This window comes from Sciurus vulgaris (assembly GCF_902686455.1).
Source record: "Sciurus vulgaris genome assembly, chromosome: 6".
Classification (NCBI taxonomy): domain Eukaryota; kingdom Metazoa; phylum Chordata; class Mammalia; order Rodentia; family Sciuridae; genus Sciurus; species Sciurus vulgaris.
This window is the reverse complement of record NC_136466.1, coordinates 27034408-27056911: the sequence shown is the minus strand read 5'-3', so window position 1 is coordinate 27056911 and position 22504 is coordinate 27034408. Positions and strand designations below refer to the sequence as shown.

The following is a 22504-nucleotide window of genomic DNA, read 5'->3' as shown; positions in this document are numbered from 1 at the left end:
GAGGTATGGAGCCCTGGGATTGTGTGACTGGCTGTTCTTTTGTTTGTCTGTTTGTTGTGTTGTGTTTTGTTTTTTTAATAGTTCCCATGCTGACAGAGGTAAGGGATTTTATTGAATCTAAGGCAAGGCAAGCTATGCAGAGAGATGGTTTGGAAAATGGTTAGGGGTGTGGACTTCTCACTCAGGTAAACCTCTGACACAAACCTGTCTAGGGACATTGGTCAGTTCAATTCTACTTCCTCAAAATGATATTAGTGGCTCTCTGCTCCTTCCCTTTCGACAGAGAACCACTCCTTCTCAACTCGTGCAGTGTCAGCCGTTGTCCCTCAGACACGATGGTGAAGGTTGGAGTGAACGGATTTGACCATATTGGGTGCTGGGTCACCAAGGCTGCTTTCAACTCTGGCAAAGTGGATATTGTTGCCACCAATGGCCCCTTCACTGACCTCAACTATGTGGTTTACATGTTCCAGTGTGATTCTGCCCATGGTAAATTCCATGGCACAGTCAAGGCTGAGAATGGGAAGCTTGTCATCAATGGAAAGTCCATCTCCATCTTCCAGGAGTGAGAACCCACCAACAGCAAAGGGGGCGATGCTGGTGCTGAGTATGCTATGGGGTCCCCTGGTGTCCTCACTACCGTGGAGAAGGCTGGGGCTCATTTGAAGGCCAGTGCCAAAAGGGTCATCATCTCCGCCTCTTCTGCTGATGACCTCCTGTTGGTGATGGGTGTGAACCAGGAGAAGTATGACAGCTCCTTCAAGATCATCAGCAATGCCTCCTGTACCATCAATTGCTTGCTCCCCTGGCCAGGGCCATCCATGACAACTGTGGCATTGTTGAAGGACTCATGACCACAGTCCGTGCTTTCACTGCTACTCAGAAGACTGTGGATGGCCCCTCTGGGGAAACTGTGGTTTGATGGCCATAGGGCTGCCCAGAATATTATCCCTGCATCTACTGGTGCTGCCAAGGCTGTGGGCAGAGGCACCCCTGAACTAAATGGGGAGCTCACTGGCATGGCTTTCCGTATGTCCACCCCCAGTGTGTCAGTTGTGGATCTGACCTGTCACCTGGAGAAAGCTGTCAAATACCATGACATCAAGAATGTGGTGAAGCACTCACAGAGGGTCCCTCAAGGGCATTCTAGGCTACATGGAGGACCAGGTTGTCTCCTGCGACTCCAACAGTAATACCCACCCCTCCACCTTCAATGCTGGCATCAGCATTGACCTCACTGACCACTTTGTCAAACTCATTTCCTGGTATGACAATGAATTTGGCTACAGCAACAGGGTGGTGGACCTTATGGTCCACATGACCTCCAAGCAGTAAGACCCCTGGACCACCTTCACCAGCAAGAACACAGAGGAAGAGAGGGGTCCTCAGCTGGGGAGTCCCTGCCCCTAACTCAGCCCCTCAACACACTGAGAATCTCCCCTTCTCCCGATTTCCATCCCAGACCCCCTGAAGAAGGGGAGGTGCTTAGGGAGCCCTACTGTCACACACCATCAAAAAAGTTCAATGTACCCAGAAAAAAAATGATATTAGTAAGCATTTCTTATAGCATTGGTGCCCAAATTTAATGAGATAGTGAATGTAGGGTTCTCATCAAATTATTTAGTGTAATGTAATCATGTATTCAATTCTTATCAAATTCTATCAACATGCAACTTCAAATATACACATCAAAAGATCTTTTTGTTAACCAGGAGGGCCAAAGCAATAGTAAAAAGAAGTAGGATCACAGAAGTTCTCAGCTATTCCATGCGATAAAATGAAGGTAATATACCTCACACTCAACCTATTTTCTCAATTCTAAGGTATTAGTTTTTTAAAATTTTTACTATTTCTGAAATTATGATGAGTCTTAAAATTGATGAATACATTTAACATGATACTGCAAATATTTTCTCTTTTAAAGTTGTATGGAAATCTATAGAGCATCTTATTTAATTTGCATATTAAAGTAAAAGTATTATTAAAAATAACTTGTCTTTTTAAGAAGCAAACTGAACTATGCTCTCAGCAGTTGCCTAGTTGACTACTCAAGCAGTTACCAAACTTTTACTTTGATTTTTTTTAACTTATTCATGGATTTTTCACCTTGACTTTTCACTGCCACTTTTATCTTCTATTTTCTTATCATTTACTGTGTTTCAACTATCTTACCCAATGCCTGATGAAACAATTTACGTGAGTGTACATAGACCTTGAGGTAGACAAAATTAAAGATGAGAATTTCAAGGCTCTAATGAAGAAACAGATTTGGGAGCTGAAGTAACTTGGCCCTTCATATAGCTTTCTAAATTGATTTTTAGCTATTTTCAACTAATATAAGTACATATTTATGGGATGTCATGTTATGCTTAGATACATACATACATTGTACAATGTTCAACGCAGGGTAAACATCCATCTCCTGAAGCATTTATCATTTAATAATTTAAGAAAGCAAACAGATGCATTAACATGCTGACCATACAGAACCTGGGGACACAGTAATGAACAAAGCTAAGGGGTGGTTAGAATGTGGCCCAAATAGCATTTACCAAAAAATCAGTGAAGTGTTAGGGAGATGAAAAGACAAGGGAAAAGGACTTCTGAATTTCTAGAGTAGCCAACTTGGGAAGGTAAGCATAAGGGGCAATGGTGGAAGATAAAGTCTACCTAGTTAAGTTTGTTCTATAGACTCTTCTGGTGGTGTCTCTGGTCTGGTTAGGATCTAGAGCTGGCCCCAGTGGTGACCGTCTCCCCAGTAGCACTGATACAGTTCAGATCTGACTCCAAGGCTATGATTCTTAATCCCTGGAAAAAAGCCTAAATTATAAAGAAACATCTTTAATAAGCAAAGAAATAATACTATCCATATAATAATAATACTGTCCCCTCACTGCATGGTGGAAACAAGAGGCTGGGGATGTTAAAGGGGCCCCAGGGAGCCACCAAAGCCTAGAACATAAGTGCAAAACAATGCCTACCTCCTCCTACCAGAGCATCTCCTCCTGGGAGCACTTGCTTGTATGACCTGCAAAAATGAACTAATTTATTCTCTAATGAGGATGAGGTACGGGTGGATAGTCTCAGTGCATTAGAAGGAATGCTCCTGGTACTTTAGAATACTGGTAGAGTTTCCTTCTTGAAACAAGAATATTTTAATTCTCAAATACTCCTCAACTCAGTCACTGTCAATAATGATATTAGTCATCATTTCTCATAGCATTGGTACCCAAATTTAATGAGATAGTGAATGTAGGGTTCTCATCAAGTTATTTAGGGTAATGTAATCATATATTCAATTCTTATCAAATTCTATCAACATGTGACTTCAAATATACACATCAAAAGTTCTTTTTGTTAACCAGGAGGGCAACTATAAAAAGAAGTAAGATCACAGTGGTTCTCAGCTATTCCATGCGATAAAATGAAGGTAATGAAGGTAAAATGAAGAAAACATGCCATCTTCTTTGGGGTATCCAGGAACCCACTGCTGCTCTCACCCTCCAGCTTTACCTTCCAACGCCTGTAAGGTCAGAGTGTGGCAGAAGAGGTTGTTGGAAGATCATACATTTTCTACTTGAACACACTGCTTTCCACTACATTGGGATTCTAGGGAGGAACTGAGGTGAGCTACTGCTTATAAGGAGAGATGCTGCCCATAAATTAACTATTGGCAAACTGTCTGTCATCCCAATCATGGCTGTCCTGCTGCAAGATTTGAAATTCTTACAACAGTCATTTCTTTGGAAAAAGACACTTTTTCCCCATCTAGGTACTGATATAGTTAGGTTAGACATTTTGATAGGTCTCTTTCTTTTTTATTAAGCACTCAGAATCCATTTCTCCTTCATTGGATCTAGGTAGAACTCTAAATATATTCAGATTGTCAGCCTTTCCCATATGACTTAATGTAAGATGAATTTAGTACCTGCTTCAGGTGAAGATTCTGATTGGTCCAAGTCGGCACAGTCATTTTGGGTGACTGAGGCTCAGAGGTGACCTCATTTAGTGTAAGTGAAAGACCCTGGTCTATGCTTGGACAACCGGCTTCTATTTCAGGCTGTGTGTCTGTTCATCTCTTTTCTTCAGGGAGTCAACAACCAGCTACAGAGCCCTAAGAATCATCAGTTGTTATATGGCTACCAAAAGGTAATTAGTACAGGGATGAAATTAATACAAAGAAAGACAGAATGACGGTATAAAGACAGCTTGAGGGTTCCTGGTAAAATCACCAAGTCTAACTCACTTCTGCACAGTTAGACATAATAAAATGTCATGTGGTTCAAGCAGGTTTGAGCCCAGGATTTTGTTTTTTGAATCCAAAAGCAGTTACATAAATTCAGTTTGGGGAGACATAAATGATTGACTAGAGCTAGTTTGACATGGAGTGTTAAACTACCTTAGAGCTGGGCATGGCCTCATGTACCTGTAATCCCAGCAATTCAGGAGGCTAAGGCACGAGGTCAGCCTCAGCAACTTAGTGAGACCCTCAGCAATTTAGCAAGACCCTGTTCAAAATAAAAAATAAAAAGGACTGGGGATGCAGTACAGTGGTAAAGGGCCCCTGAGTTTAATTTCCAGCACCCAAAATAAAATGAAACTACTTTAGAAATGGCAGCAATCTTGATCCAAACCAATCAGTCATAACGAAATTCTACAAGATACTTTTGGCTTCTTTTCATTTCTCATTTCAAATACTTAGAAACATATTTTTTTTCCAAGACATTCTGATTCCATCTACTTTTCTTAAACACCATCCTAGCTCAAGTACCCTGCATTTTTTGCCTGGACAGGACTATAACAGCCCAAATGATTATTCTCTAGTACTATAATCCCACTCCAGTTATGCACATCCATGACACAGATATCTTCAAAAGCTTTTAATGACTTCCCAACAGACTTGGGTCAGAAGCTCAATTTTCTTAGCAGAACACACTTAGTCCTGCATGACCTGCTACCCCTCTTTGCCACATCATCTCATATCTCCTCCTCTCAACACTTTTTCTTTCCTAGTCACACTGGCTTCTTCATTTGTGAGCTTTATGTCTGCCCCAGAGCCTTTGCATCTTCCTCTCTACCTATTCTTGATTTTTCCCTGCTTTGTATGCTTTACTTTCTCTTATCCATGAAAGTTCAGCAAAAATGTTACCTCCTCAGAGAAGAATTGTTAAACCATAACATCTTTCAAACAACAATTCTACCCCATCCTGGTAAACATGATCACATCAGCTTATATGTCTCCTGAATTGCTCTTATCAAAATCTGATTATAACCTGTTGCGTGGGTGTTTTTTGTTTATTTATTTATTTAGGGCTGTCTTCCTCTTGAGAAAAATTACCTCTATGGAGGAAAGAATCTCACTGGTTTCATCTAGCAAATGCATTGACTTAGATCACAACTTTCAATGGCAGGTTTGAAACCTGGCTGAAAGACTTTTGGTTCTCCTCCCACTGAAAGATGGAATCTGTGCTTCCGAATGGGTCTTAAATCTGTTGGAGCTTTGACAAATGTAGCATAGTGAAGGTGATGCTTTGTGACTTTCAAGAGTAAGTCATAAAAGCCATGCACCTCTGCCTGCTTGCTGGAATGCTCACTCAGGGAGCCCTGAGACACCACTTAAGAAGTCCAATCACTCTGACACTCTCTTGCTGAAAGGCCACACACAGGTGCTTTGGTAAACAATCTAAGCTGATGTCATTCTTCAGCCATCCCAGGCCAGCCATCAAGATATGGGAGGACCAAATCCGTTTCACAAGTGAGTCCAACTTCTCGAGATGTCATACAAGCAATCCTAAGTGATACCCCCCAAATTAAAAAGATATGCAGGAGAGAAAGGAAACACTAGTTGTGCCCCTTCTGAATTCCTGACCCAAAGAATTGATGAATGCAGTGAGATAATTATTTTATGCCAGTAAATTTTAGATTGTCTTTTGATATAACAAGTATCTAGAACACTGGCCCCAAGCACTTGTTCAAAACTGTTTACCGAAAGACACTGACCACCTATCTCATGGGGAACTTTATCCAGAGATCTGGTCTCTAGTCCAATTTTTTTTAAAGCATTATTTGACCTTTGGAGAAAACTTTCCATCTATAAGTCTCAGTTTTCTTGTATGCATTGAAGTGACAGAACTAGCCAAGCTCTTAGGCCCCCTCCATTTAATTCCTAGTTTAAGAATAAGAACTAAAGGTCCATGCAACAGGGAAAAAAGTAAGCAACCATCAGGAAGGAGACCTCCTTACCTGGGACATGAAAGTCAGTTTACTGGACATGAAAGTCAGTTTACTGGGCAGGGTGAGGACAAGGAGAGGACTGGATGAGAACACATGTCCCTGCCTTTGAGACATTTGCAAATCACCCTACAGACCATGTAGGTTAGAGGAGCTTAACAGACGGATGGAGTTATTAGGAGCAGGAGGGAGAACCTGAAAATGGTTTCTGAAAGTATCTATTTTTATAATTGAACCATCTTCTTTCTTTCTTTTTCCTGAGATGCTGAAATGCTTCTTTCTACAGTACCAACTCCAGAATCCAGAGGATAGACAGGAGTCTGGCAGTGGCAGAAAGGTCAGAAGAAGACTGCTAGGTCTGTAGGCTGATCCTAAAGGTGGAAGGCCTGTGCCAGTCACCACGCTGACTTTCCAAAATGTAAAAGTGTGATAATATCCCTCTCTACCTCCTTCATTAGGAAATGAGTGTGCCTTCCAAGAAGTCATGTGGAATGGGGACAAGAAGATGGGTCTCCTGACTTGTGATCCAGTGCCATCTCACTACACCATGATCCCAACCCCACCCCCTCAGGTGCCACCCAGAATGGGCATCAAGTTCCAAAAAATGATACCAATGTATGGCCAGGTATGAGGGATGGAAACACACTTTTTACCATCTTTAGCATCGGAGATCATGCACTAGCATTGATGTCTGGATTGTAATGGGGTGGGACACTAGCAAATAACTCCTGGAAGAGATTGTTCTCATCATGAGTAGAGTAGGTTGGTTGGTGGTGTTAGGCTGCAGACATGCTGGCTGCGATGTTTCAGATACCCCTGAACATGGCAGAAGCACAGTCTGGCAAAAGGGATTGAGAGGACATCTTCCAAAAATCTCATCAAAAAGAGTCAGTGGACAGATCTGCCAATGGCTATGTTAGACATTGTTTATAGATTACTATTCCTTCTTCTACTAAGTACAGATGGAACCTCAGAATCTTTCTCAGCACAGTATCATAACAGCCATACCAAAACATAAGAACTATAATATGAGATCAAAGATATTTGCTATCTCTGTACTTAGAGGTCCTCACTAGCAGAAGCAAATGATTCTGAACAGCATGTGGTATCTTCTATTCCATGTTTCTTCACCTCCTCTAAAAGACACAAGGATCGATAAGTCTGGAATAAGAAGTATCAGAGGAGATATGTGTACTGTCTTTAAAATATACAATTAGACACAAAACCCAGGCTTCCATACCTCCTGGCATCATAGTGCAATCCCCTCCACACCAGGAATTCTCTCTAATAAAGGTCTATTTCAAATGATCAATTTAATAAAAATGAATTTAACTTTATTCAGTCTTCCACCATTCTGAGAGGATGAAATTACAAGTCAGTAAACAAGTCAAAGGAAGACAACTGTTATATAAATATACAAATGTGGAATATCATCTGTTTTCAGAGAAATAGCCCAGCCTGAATGAGAAGAAGAGGAGGATGAGGCAAATGTTTGATGACATCCTACCTGCCCCCACCCCATCCCTCACCATACAGGCTTTACAAATTAACCATGATACCTTTTTCTGTTAAAAACTGATGTGGCCTCAGAATCCATCTTGATAAAGTGGTCTTAGCTACTCCCATGACTAAATTACACTCAACATATGAGATGAGACCCAAGTACAGAAAATTAGGTAATAATCACAGATTAGGAAGGAAGATAACTGTTCTCTAGTCCCACCATGGCCATTGGCTGACTCTGTATATTGGACAGTTTTCTTTCCTTCTGCAGGTTCTAGTTGCCTTATCAGTAAATTAAAGACAAAAATCTCAATATTGCCTATGTTAGAATGAACACACATTTATTTTCTCTGGAAGGACTCATTAAGATCAGGAAAATTGCCAAGTTGACTCAGTTTAAGAGTAAGGGTAATATGGGTGAAAGAGTACTTCATACTACTTGTAAGATTATTTTAAATTCCTATAGTCAAAAAGAAGCAGTATAATATTATATAAATTACTATCAATTTCTTTTTTACTTATCCTGTTCTTGTGGTTTTTTTGCTTGTTTTATTGTTTTTGTTATTATTATTATTATTTTACACCTGGATTGAATTCTGGAGTGCTTAAACACTGAGCCACAACCCCAGCCTTCATTACTTTTTTAAAATTTTGAGGTAGGGTCTCACTAAGTTACTTAGGGCCTTACCAACTTGCTGAGGCTGCCCTCAAATTTTTAATCCTGCTGCCTCAGCTTCCAGAGCTGCTGGGATTACAGGCCTGAACCCTGTACCCCACTATCCTGCTTTAACCCCATTCCATTTTATCACTAGCACTCCTTAGGAGAATCTCACAGGGATGCAAGACCTTGACCATGTCCGGACTCCTGAACTTTGTTCATTAGCTCTCTGACTTTGCTAAAATAATTTCTCCTCCAGGACATTACCTGTGCCTTACACTTCTAAGTTCCACACTTTCAGCTCCTAAATAGGTACTATTTTGCCACCAAATAAATGAGCAACCAGATTCTCTCTCTCTGATGAATATAAATTATAAACCACAGAAATGAGAGCCAATCCAAAAAAGCTGTTGAATAGAAAAGTTTCAAAGAAACAGGATTCAGACATCTACACTGTATCATGAGTCAGCAGAGGTAAGTGATCAAGAGACTACAATGCAAGATGTGTAAACCAACACAATAAAGGCCACATAGGACAAACCCACAGCTCACATCACACTCAATGGAGAAAGCTGAAAACTTTCCCCTAGGATCCAGAATGAGACAAGAATGCCATTCTTGCCACTTTTATCCAACGTGGTACTAGAAGTCCTAGCCAGAGCAATAAAGCAAGAGAAAGAAAAGGCATCCAGACTGGAAAGGAAGAAGTCAAATTGTCCCTGTTTGCAAATAGTATGATCTTATACACATAAAACCATAATAACTCCCCCCAAATTATTAGATCGAGTAGCAGGATACAGAATTGACACACAAAAAAGTTGTAGTATTTTTATATACAAATAACAAGCTATATGAAGAAGAAATCAAGAAAGCAATCTCATTGACAATAGCTACAAAAATATTTAGAAATAAATTTAACCAAGAAGATAAAAGTTCTCTATAATGAAAACTATGCAATATTAATGAAAGAAATTTAAAAAGGCATAAATAAATGGAAAGATAGCATGTGTCCATGATTTGGAAGAATAAATACTATTAAAATATCCATAATAGCTATATTAGTTAACTTTACATTACTATGATGAAATACTTGACATAATTAATTTGTAAAAGAAAAAGTCTTATTTTGGCTCACGGTACTAGAAGTTCTAACAATGAACAGTCCCATTTCATTGGGCCACTAGCAAAGATGGCACATTCTGGCAGAATTACATGATGGGATAGACGGCTTGCATCCTGAGCCAGGGAACAGAGACTGAATGTCCCACAATCTGCTTCCAGGGGGCTCATCCAATGGCCTAATTCTCGCTAGGACTTTTTCTTTCAAAATCTCCACCACCTCACAATAGGGAAAACCTTGGGACAATGTCTTTAACACATCGACCTGTAGGTGCCATTCATCCAAACCACAGTACTGCCCAAAAGTGGTCTACAGAATCAATGCATTACCCATTGAAATGCCAAGTACATCTTCCACAGAAAGAGAAGAAACAATCCAATAATCAATATGGGACAACAAACACCTGAAAGGGTCAAAACGGTCTTAATAAAAAGAACAATGCTGGAGGCATCATACCACCTGAATTCAAACTACACTGTGAAGTTATAGTAACTAAAGCAGCATGGTAGTGACATCAAAAACATACATGAACCAATGGAACAGAACAGAGTTCAGAAATAAATCCACACATTTATCACCAATTGACTTTAAGCAAAGGTGATGAGAATACACAATGGGGAAAGGATACTCTTTTTAATAAATGGTGCTAGGAAAACTTCATATTCAGATGTGGAAGAATGAAGTTAGAGCCCTTATCTCCCACCATATATAAAGTCAATTTGAAGTGGATTAAGACTTAAATATAAGATCTGGAACCAGGACAACCCTGCAAGAGAACATAAGGGATAAGCTCTATGACCTTGGATTAGGCAAGAATGTTTCCAATAAAACCTGAAAAGCTGGGGCAACAAAAGCAAAAATAGAGCAATGGGATACTATTAAACTAAAAATCTTCTACTCGGTAAAGGAAATAGAGAATGAGGAGACAGCCTACTAAATGGGAGTCTATATTTTCCAACTATACATATATTATTCAAAATATGTAAATAACTCTATAGTAAAAATAATAACTATTAAAAATGAGCAAAAAGACTTGGATAGACAGTCTCAAAAGACACACAAATGTCCAACAGGTATATGAAAAAAAATGCTCAGCATCACTAATCATCAGGAAAAGGCAAATGAAAAGCACTTGAGCTCTCATCACAATCTGGCAAGAATGGAAGATATCAGAAACTCAAAAATAACAAATATTGGTAAAGACATGGAAAAAAGGGGGACTATTACACACTGCTGGGAGGTTGGTAAATAAGTACAGCCATGATGGAGAACAGTTTAGAGTTTTCTCAAAACAGTAAAAATAGAACTACCATAGGATCCAGCAATCCCAGGATGAGGCATGTATCCAAAGTATACTCAGGGGTACATTTTAAGGCATACACTTTTTCAGAAGTGTATTTGAAATTAAAATCAGTAAGTGCAAGGGATATTGGCATTCCTGAGTTTATTGTAGTACTGTTCCCAATATCCAAGCTCATGGAATTAAGCAAAATATACACCTATAAATGAATAGATAAGAGGAATGCATTCTATATACACGATGGAATACTGTTCATCCATAAAAAAATGGAAACTTATTTCCAACTATGAACTTGTAAAATAGCATCTTAAGTGAAACAAGCCAGGCACAGAGAAACAAACACCTCATGCTTTCACTCATTTGTGGAATCTAAATAAGTTGATCTCATATTAATTAAGAGTAAAAATTATCCGAAGCTGGGGTGGGTGAAGGGACGTGGGAAGATGGAGTGAAGTGGGTCAATGGGTACAAATTCACAGTTTGATAGGAGGAATATGTTCTAATTTTCTGTTGCAGAGAAGAGTGATTATAGTTAATCATAAGTATTGCATGTTTCAAATTAGCTAGAAGATTTTGAATATTCTTATCACAAATAAATGATAAACATTTAAGGTGGTAAATATGCTAACTGCCTGATTTGATGATTAAACAATTTATGCATGTATAGAAATACCATGCTGTACCCCACAAATATGTACAATTATGAAATGCCAATTTAAAATAAAACTTTTAAAAAGGAAAAGCAAAGGACTTTTAGAGATGGAATTATTTCTTCCAGTTTTAAGTGCAAAGTTTTCATTTCTATTTCATTTGATGGTCTGAGGTGCTTTACTACCTGAGTGTCTGCAATCATACCACGAGTTGCCCCTTGTTTTGGCTACCAGGAACAGGTTTCTGCTTCTTGCAGTCAAACCCATTCTGTTAAGTGGAAAGGAATGATGAAGGATTGGCTTCAACTGAGAAATCTCTGAAGTCACTCTCATGAATCTACCTTCACTTTTTCATTCATGATGAAACTTGTCTCTACCCTAAAGCTCATTGGTGTGAATCAACCAGTTTCTTGTGGGAATTTCCCTTGCCTGGGGCTTAGACCTTCTCAATCATTTATTTTTCAAGATCCTATAATGGAATGCTATCTGAATCTTCTCCTCTTCTTCCATGACAAAGTTTCCTTGATCCCAATTTTCTCAGTATGTCTGCCCTTTTCTGTGTCCCTTTTATCTCTCTGCAACCCTCCCCTAAAATTGTCTCTCCAACAAATTAATCAATAAAATTTAACCCAGCATGCACTCAAGACGACTTCTAAAGACTGACCATTTCTTACAGTTGGTTCAGGTGTAGCTGTCCCAGGTGGTTTCCCAAAAGGACTAAGACACAGTCTTCTGTAGTCAGACAGACTTGAGTTTGAATCCCAGCTCCACCAAATACTGCACATGTAACCATGGAAAAGTTATTCAAGCCAGGCATGGTGGTGCATACCTGCAATCCCAGAGACTCAGAAACTTGAGACAAGAGGATAGCAAGTTCAAGGCTAATCTCAGCAATTTAGCAAGACCCTAAGAAACTTAGTGAGATCTTGTCTCAAAATAAATAAATAAATAAATAAATAAATAAATAGGGCTGGGGATGTGGCTCAGTGGTAAAGTGCCCCTGGGTTCAATCTCTGTTTAAAAAAAAAACAAAAAACGAAAAACAAAAAACGGAAAATAAAAGTTCCTGAATCCTTGAGAGTCATGTAGTGGGATATGGCATTTTCTGCAGTTTCTACAGCAAGCTGGAAGAGAAAATTAAGACAAACTGGCCTCAGTAGAAGAGAATTAGGGAGTTTAAAAAAATTGGCTTTCTTGCATAAACGTAAAAACCAAATCCAGTGATTTTCCTGAGTTCATGATATGGCTCCTCCATTATTTTATTTTATTTTATTTTATTTTATTATTTATTCTTACAGAATGCATTTTGATTCATTGTACACAAATGCGGTACAATTTTTCGTTTCTATGGTTGTACATGATGTAGATTCACACCATTCATGTAATCATACGTGTACTTAAGGTAGTGATGTTGGTCTCATTCCACCATCTTTCATACCCCCGCCCTCACCCCTCTCATTTCCCCCTTCATTTATTGTTTCTTTGACCTTTAGCATTAAAACTAAAAAAATCCATATGTGGAATCTGGAGAGGAAAGAGGAAAAGAGATTTAGGGAGCAACCTCATGAAAATCAAAGGGAGATCTATAGAGGAAAGTGTCCAGAGGATGGGAGATGGGGAGGGAGGGGTAGTGGCCAAATTTTATTGTTATATTGTGTGCCTTTACAATCAATATGTCAGAACAAATCCCATCATTATGTACAAATATAAAGCACCAATAAAAATAGTGGAAAAAGAAAAAAAAATGAACTAAGAGAACCAGAAAAAAAAAAAAAAAAAGTTAATGGCTCTTCATGAACTTCAGCATTCTTTGGTATTGAAAATGTTGCATTTAAGGAAGAGTACACCTGCTTGGATATAATGACCACTTAATACATGTTGTCACTGTCATCATCATCATCCTTAGCTCATCCTGCCCTTGCTTTGCTTCTCATACCAGCTCAGTCCCTGCCATTTCCAGGGAGCCTTCCCTGACCTCCCAAGCTTCCTTACATATTGAGGCGATTAGACCATTTAACATACTCTAAAGTGCCATTTAATATGTATTTTCCCCACGAATATGAAAGCATTACTTCTATCATACAACCCCTTTCCCTTACTCCCTAAAACAATTGATCATCATGTACTTTTGATTTTTACTCCTAAATACATCTCAAGTCCTAACCTCTTAGCTCTCAACTTCCACCAGTATGACAAATTGTTAAATACAGCTAATCTATAGTTATGTAAGGTTTTCTCAACAAGTGATCTTATTTTTTTACACAGAAGACATTAAAGGCACTCAAAGAAGTTGCATTCCCAGGGTCACCCAGATATAAGCCTAGAATGAAAGGATGTTTGCTCATGGTTTAACAGCTCCAAATCCATAAAGAGGAGTTTGTTCTGTTCCAGGGTAACCATTTCCTAGATAGATAACTCTGTTAATACATGGCCTTACACATTTTTTTGAGTTCAAGTTCACCGTTTCAACAATGTGTACAGTTGTTGGTGTGAATTCTTAAGCTATTCAGGGTAACTCTCATCCTTCATCCCCCTGACATCCCTCCAGACATTCGAAGTCAATGATCTTTCTCCATTTATTCTTCTTTTGAACCTGAGCAATGCTGTCAGGTCTATCAGATTGCTGTAGAAATAATTAGAATGACTGGGCCAGTGTCCCAGGGAGGATTCTAGGCAAGGACAAAGAGTCAGTCTCTTCAGGATAGAAATGGAGCAGAGCTCTGAGTTTTGTGTTATGACAAAGGAATCTAAATGAAATGCTGCAGGGCATCCGCTTGGGTGTCCCTCCTTGTACCTGGTCCCCTGTCTATCCTGAAGGGAAGTGAAAGAAATTAGCAGAGTCTAAATTTAGAGAAGATCAAAGGAAATCCTTCTCCACACAATGTGCAATTATCCACTCCTGCAAGATATTATTGAGGCAAATTGAAGCAAAAAGAATTTAGAGAAGGATTAGGTGCTCATATGAATAAGAACAGCTTGTGCAGTTACTAGCAAGGATAACAATTACGTCGCCAATTAGTCTCCTGGTGTCAGGATATGTACTGAGCTTAAACTGGGGTCAGAGAATGGACTGACTATATAGAATTGTACAGTAGCATCCAATTTTCTAGATGCATTATCAGATTTTCCTTTGATTAATCCTTCCGGCAAATCTAAGGGGAAAACTCTTCAGCTAGAACAGGACAGATTATTTGGGGTTTGGTTTTCGGATCTAGGAAGCTTCCATACAAAGATTCAATACCAAATTCCTGAAGTAAACTCTTTTAAGCTGGTGGAATGGAGAGAATAGTGCCCCTCCAGCTAAAGTCTTGAATTTCCGGTCCTATTTTATATCAAGTGAATGACTTAGAGGACATCACATACCTTCCTGAGCTTCAGTTCTCTCTTATATAAATTGATGGGCATTTTTGAAGTCTTGTCTACATAAAATGATACCCTCCATCCTCAGGCTCATATTATGGAAGAACTGAATCAAATCCTACATGAAGTCCATGAAAGCAGCAAAAGTGGCTTTACTATAATCATCCACAAGGAGAAAATGATTCTTGGACCTTCAACTTTAGGGTCCTCATTTCTTCATTAATGATAATCACCTCCCTTCATATGCCAGGAGGTCACTAGTGCTGACAACTCTCTGACACACGTCTCCAAAACTCCTCTAAGAAACGTCTTTTCCTTCCCCCAAACAGGAAATGCCCAGTCTTAGATTCATATGAAATCTGTGTGTGAAAATATTTTTGCTTGACTCACTGGGACAAGTTCTATCAAGATGAGGTCAAAGGGCAAAGTGTGCTTATGAGCACAACTAGGACAAGGCACATGCTTTTAAGGACCAGGGACAGAGCTTTTAGCATCCCATCCTTTCTTCCCTTCCTTCTATCTTCCTATTCAAATGGTCAAAAGAATTCAGCAATTGGCAAATTTGCTTCCAGTCATGCAGGCAGGGAAAACACTGCAACTATTATGAAAAAGTGGGAAAAGAAAAAGTTCACAGAGGGACTGGGGTTGTGGTTCAGTGGCAGAGCACTTGCCTGGCACTGTGTGAGGTACTGGGTTTGATCCTCAGCACCCCATATAAATAAATAAAATAAAGGTCCATCAACAACTAAAAAAATATTTTTTTGAAAAGTAAAAGTTCAAAGAACACCAGAATGACAGAAGGACAGACTGACCCAGAATTTATCATGTGCAAAGTAACTCTTTAGTTTAGGAAATAAATATGTGAATCCCAAGTGAATATCTACTTACTTATATTCTCTAATTCACAAAGGGACTAGAGGAAAAGAGTAATTAACAAATGATAAATTTTTTATCATAACAGCACCCCATATGGCATCATTATTTTCTGCTTTTCTATGTTCTGAATTTATTTAAAAAAAAAAAATATATATATATATATGGTATTTGCAATCTCCCCCAAAAGATTGCTCTTCTGTTACAGGCATATTGCCCCCATTTAATCCTGGGCTATTGTGACAGAAAGAAGGAAAATCTGATGATGGCAAAGCTCTCTGACTGTCCCCTCCCCCGCCACACACTTTCCCTGTATAGGATGGTGGATTTTCCAATTGTACAGTAAAATTGCAGTTAAATGTTTGGGTTTTTTTGTTTTCTTTTTTTCAATCTGAATTTAAAAGATTTAAATGCAGAACCACAAAAACCCTAAGGAAACTATTATCAAGGAACTAAGCATAAGACTCTCTTTGGAGAGAAAAGAGAAAATTTTCTGCACAGCTCCCAAGGATCAAATAAAAAAAGAGCATCAGAGAGACTGTGCCTTCTATTTCTTGAGTGTGGTTGCAGAAGTCCACCTCAGAATACATGGATCTCTGAGGAAGGAATCAGTTGGTTACATGTGACCCTGAGGACCGGACACAAGACCTTTCGCTCCCCATACCCTGCTCAAATGCATTCATTATGGAGACATATTGCCAAGAATTATGAGCAAGCTAACATGACTCTGGTCACCAAAGCTAGGAAAAAAAAAAAAAAACATAATGAAACCCAAAGCAGAGAAATATAATCCAATTCTCAATAAAGCATAGAAACACAAAATAAATGAAAAATGAAAATGAATGAATATGAATGAATGAAAATGAAAATAAATGAAAATTGCCATTTTAAAGAATAATATTTCATGAACTAACAGGAATTATTCAGACTTGTAACAATGCTACAATATTAAGAAACCTACTGATTATAATTTTTCTATAAATATACTAAAGAAGAAATTGTATCACCTTCACAAAGTTCAAAATTCAATTGATAGAATTCAACACATATTATCGGTAATATGAAAAATTTATGGAAAAAAATGCCATTACCTTAACCTTAAAAAAAATCTAATGCCAACATTGTACTCAAGGCAAAACTATAACATCATTCTCAACTGGAATCTGAAGAGAAAATACAGCATTATCATTACAAAATTCTGAATATTCTAGACATAAGATATGATAGAATCATATGAGATGAATGGAATACAAAAATAAAAATTATTAGGAAAGACAAGATCAAATTTCATTAGCAAAAAGGATATTACAAATAAGATTACTTGAATGATGATCCCTAGTGAAAATGAAATAATTATTAAAACTTACCACCATTTGGCAAGGTATCTTGCCATAAAAAAAAAAAAAAAAAAAACTAGCTAGGATTCTATAAAAACAAGTTTGAAGTGAGGTTCTTAAAAATCCCACTCACAAAATAATAAAAAACAAAATGTATTGAACTAAAACATAACTAGAAATGTGTAGGAGTTACTTAATAAACAGTAACTAAATAGTAACTAGATTCATAAAAGAAGATTGAGGAAGTAAAAATGTTAACTATTAAAAGGAAAATCTCAAAATTTTAAATACTTTCATTTCCTCGAAGTTAATTTTTAAATTTGACACTATGCCCATTGAATCTCAATCGGAACTATGCTTTCTGAGTACTTAAATAAAGCAATTATAATAAACAACAAATGAGAAAGAAGAGTCAAGAAAATGTTCAGAGGAACAATGGTGGACGACACACACAGCTAGCCACTGAAAATTCACATTATAGTTTACTTATTAAAATTGTGCTGATCGTACCGTAAGAGGCAGGTGGATGAGAGAAGCAGAAGTGAAGTCCCAGAAGCTTACCCAAGCATGATAAATGTGACAGTTTACATCAGCAATTACAGGACAGGTTATGCAGTCAAGGGGGCTCAGAAAAGTAGATAACTATTTCAGAAAAGGGAAAATGGGTCTCTGTCTTGACTAATATCCTGAAATAATTTTGAACTAATTATATAGTTGAAAGATGACTAGGGACTAGTTTTTTAAAAACCAGAAAAACATGCTTAAATTAGAGTTAGGTGAAATTTATAGGTATTAGATGCATCAATCATAATTGAAAGGAATAAGAACTAGGCTCCATAGGAATTTTAAATCACAGAATTAAAAAGAAAAATACCTGCCTTGAGTAAAGTCTGAAGGTAATTGAAAAAGTGGGATTTGGTAGCATTGATAATAGGAAAATGTCAATATCATAAATAAAAAGAATTTTTATAACTTGAAAATGTAAAGAACAAAACCAGCAAGACATAGAAACAGGGATTACATTCTAGGCAATCTACAGAAGATAAAATAAATATACTAATAAACAGAAAAAAGTAAACACCATAATAATATAAAGCAAAAAATAAAATATCATTTTTCACCTGTCATACTAAAAGAAAACAGAATACGTCAATATCATGTACTAGCATAGGTACAGTGAAAGACATGCTCATCTACAGCTGTTGGTATTTTAAATCTCATAAAATGCATTTAACTCAGTGATCTAATTGTGGAGGATTCGCCAAAGGAAATTATTATGGATGCATACAAGCCATTCTTCATAAGGGTATTTACTGAATACTGACTAAAATAATGAAGAAAATTGGAAACAAATTAAGTGAACAGCATTAGGGAGATTATATATATATATATATATATATATATATATATATATATATGTATGTATACACACACACACACACATATATATATATAAAAATTATGGATATATATATATATACACATTAGGGATATATATATACACACACACACACACACACACATATATATACATAATTTCTATAAAGGTTACATATATAGTATATACTGACACATTCATATTAAAATTTTAAACACATTGCTGAATATCAAGTAGGCTAATTTTGCAAAGGACTTAAATTTATGCTAAAAGTGAAAATATAACATGGTTGAAATCTTGAAACTGGTAGCATTCAACTATTTGACGTACAAAATGGCAATTTAATTTGCTTTAGCTCAGTAATAAGTTATTGTGTTTTAAAAATAATTATACACATATACACAGAAATAACTTTCTGGAAAGAAAAAAATATCAAATACTCAATAGTGAATACATCCAACTGGTTGGCATCCTGAATTTTTCTACGTAAATGTTATACCTTTTCTATAAGCTTTAGTCCCATTAAAATATTTTTAAAAACAAGGAAAGAAAGACTAGAAATATATAAATACCCTCAAATTGGACTTTGCTATTCATGTCTCTGAACTAAACTGAAGTTCCTACACACTGTCTGAATTAGAGTGACATCTAGCCCAAATAACATACACCATAGGAAATTGAAGGGGTGTTGTTTTTTCCAACTCTGACACTGGGTCCAATCTGTTTAGCTTATCTAGTCACAGAAATAGAACATAAGTGACTAAGAAAAGAGAAAATCATGAGTGCCAGAATTAGCTCCCACCCCACTCCTTCATCAATCACAAAACGTTTGCCACGAATCCTTAATGACTGAAATCTTGTTGCTGCAGAGATTCAGACATAACCTAATACAATAACTTTCAGAAGAAAATACATACCGAAAACAATCTGGCACTACAGATGTTTGCAGGAACCAGGAGTCAGGAGACAGCAATAGCTGGACGGTATTTTGTTTGACAGCTGAGGCCAAAAGGAAAGTAGACTGAGTTGTAGAATTGTCATTTTCTGACAGTGGAAATTACATAAATCTGCAGAGACTGTTTCATTTTTTTGTACAACTAAACTAAAGCAAGACGTTAACACTTATATACAGACACAAGGGGGATTAAGTTATATAGAGCCTGGTTCCTCAAGGTTTATTCCATGAACCAGCAGCAGCAGCAGCATCACCTGGGGTCCACCTTGTTAGAAATGTGGAATATTGGGCTTGATTCCAGACCTCCTGAATCAGAATCTTCGTTTAATGAGATCCCTAGGTGATTCATATGCATATTCAAGTTTGAGACGCACTGATGTAGAGAATTTAACAGCTTCCACTATGGTTCTATAATACTATGTGAACACAGTTCAACTGTGAGTCAGAAAGTGCTTCCTTAACAGAAAACAGGGAATGCTTTGGTAAAGGATATTCTTCTACATCTCTGATATTACATATCAGGACAGAGGCCATCTCTTATTGGCAACTGTTGAGGAGGCAGACTAGAGAAAACAACTAGCAAACCACTCCAGAAAAAGAATCCAATGGGGGTGGAGTCTTCAGCAAGTACTTGAGCAGGCCTCCCTTATGGAAGAAAAAGAAATGAAAGTGGTCTCTCATTAGGAAATGATGAAAGAAATTTAAAGATGATGAAGAAAATTGAAGAGGTTTGCTCAACATTCGAACTTTCTAATGAAACAAGTACAGATGGCATGGACCATCCATGGGTTAGGATAACTTCTACTACCTCCTCCACCATCAGGAAGTAACTCTTCACACATTTGTGTGTGGTGTTTTTTTTGTGTGCACATGAGTGCGTATGACCCAGGGCCTCTTGTGTGAGGCAAGTGTTCTACCACTGAGCTACATCTCCAGCCCTTTTTATTTTTTATTGTGAGACAGAGTCTTGATTAGTTGCCAAGGCTGGCCTCTGATTTGTATTCCTCTGGCCTCAGTCTCCAGAGTAGCTGGGATTATAGCTGTGTGTCACCACAGCCTACACTGGCACTCATTTGGACTCTGCATTATTAACTCATGTGAAATTCAAGATCCTCTAAGGACACACAGTTAACAAGTGATAGAATGACCATTCAAATCTAACCCATGCTACTTAAAAATGATCCCGAAACTAGACTACTAAACAAGGTCTTCACGCATCAAATAAATGGACAGTGCAGTGCTTCCCAAACTTTCCTTGCTGAATATCAAAGCCATCCTAAGTGTTTATGAAAACCTTGTTCTAATCCTCATTCTTGAAAACTCTGGTATAGTTAGCCCAGGGTAGGGAAGGAGAATTAAAAATATGCATATTTTGAAAGGTCCCTCACTATTTGGAATAATCTGTGCTAACCCCAACTTAATTTAACACACATGTGGAACACAAACAGGATGCATTACATAGTTACTAAATCTTCCCATATCCAGCCCTGGCTGTTCTTAACAGGAAAAGCTGTATCCAAGGATGAGCTGTGAATTTCCTGTAAACCCCAAATAGAGGAATGAAATCGAAAGGACCCCAGATTCTAGATTTTTTTTTTTTCTGAAATTGATCATCTTAGCCAGGCCGAGTCAATAGCTCTGTGCTTCTTTATCTAAAATAATGGGAGTAATCATACTTCGCTATTCCCTAGAGATATTATGAGGCACTTTAAGAACATGAAACACTTTAATCTTCCTTTAGAGAAGGAAGAGGCAATTTGAATAATAATGGCAACGAAAATAAAAATAAAAACAAATGTGAAGAGCCTAACAATTTCTCTGAGAAAAATGCATTCTCAATGCATCAACTATCCAAAAGGAGACAGAGTTTTTTTTTCATTTTGTTAGTTTTCTTTATTCTCATATAGCTCATTAGCCAGTAATTATACCAGGATATACAGGGAAAGATAGCTAGTCTTTGAATTCTGTCTAACTGTTGAGATGCTTCTAAATGCACTTAAGAAGAAAGAAAATTCATATGAACTTAGAGTTGACTCTTTAAGCACACAGATCAATTTGTAGCACTATGCTGAAGTACTTTTTGAATGAAGAAGGAACACGTTAATACCTAAGATATTTAAAAGTTGAACAATGATCTAACTTCTAAATGATAACCACCTATGACTCATTTCATTTTCTTCTCAAAGGAAGGCTGTATCTTCCTGGATAAATGTTATCTATTTTTTGTTGTTTCAATGGTTTAAGAACAATAATATCACTGCGACTAACTTCTTATTGAAGACATGTGTAGCAGAAAGAATACGAGCATTTCAAAAAGTCCATCTCAGTTCCATCACCTTGAAACCATCTGGACAAGTCCCTTAACTTTCTCAGACAAAATTTCAAGAAAATTTTATATAAAATATCTGACACAGTACTTGGCTCCTCATAACCATTCAACAAACATTTTTTTTCTCATTCCCCCTTTTCATCTGTATTGGGTGGAGAGCTGGAGGTGGTCTCTCAAGTGTGGAACCTGGATCCTCAAATTACTGATTCCTTGGACAGAGGCTTCCTGTACCAGAGAGGCCCTCTCCTAGTCCAGAAGTGATGGTCAAAACATTACAGTTGTTTCCTGGTATAAGTGTTTAAATTTGGGTTCGATTGTTTCAATTTCAGTGTGCTTGCCTTTAATCCTTAGAGAGAATTGTACCTCTGTGGATTGAAGTGTCTGTCTCCTCTGGATGAGTCATGAGTATACTGTTGGCCCCCCAGCATCCCAAGAGAGCAAGATTCACAAGATTCAGTCTGTGCTACAGTTTCAAATGGAACAAATAGACACAACTGCCACCTTTGTTACAATTGGACAAGGAGGTCTGGTACTGTAGTGACATGAGTTTTGTGGGACATTGCCTAGTCTCTCCATCTCCTGCACTGCTGTATGCGCTACCTGCTTGGTGCAGTCATGTGACCCTACTCTTTCAAGGTAAGAGGTCTTTCCTTCACTTCACTGGCCTGGGAATTGGTAGGAAGTATCATTAAGTTTCATTTTTCAAATTCTATTTTGGAGAATCTTATATTCCACGTAAGGACTAATCCAATTACAGGAAGAGAGTTTATTCTTAGTTCCGAAATTGGAATTCCAGAATTTGTTTCTAAC

General features: G+C 37.7%; 1 pseudogene across 1 annotated transcript; it reads left to right on the top strand.

Moving 5' to 3' along the window:
- The first annotated feature begins 335 nt into the window (after positions 1 to 335).
- On the top strand, positions 336 to 1490 carry LOC306664614 (glyceraldehyde-3-phosphate dehydrogenase-like; annotated as a pseudogene). The gene has a single exon. The product of its transcript is annotated as a glyceraldehyde-3-phosphate dehydrogenase-like (transcript).
- Positions 1491 to 22504: the final 21014 nt, after the last annotated feature.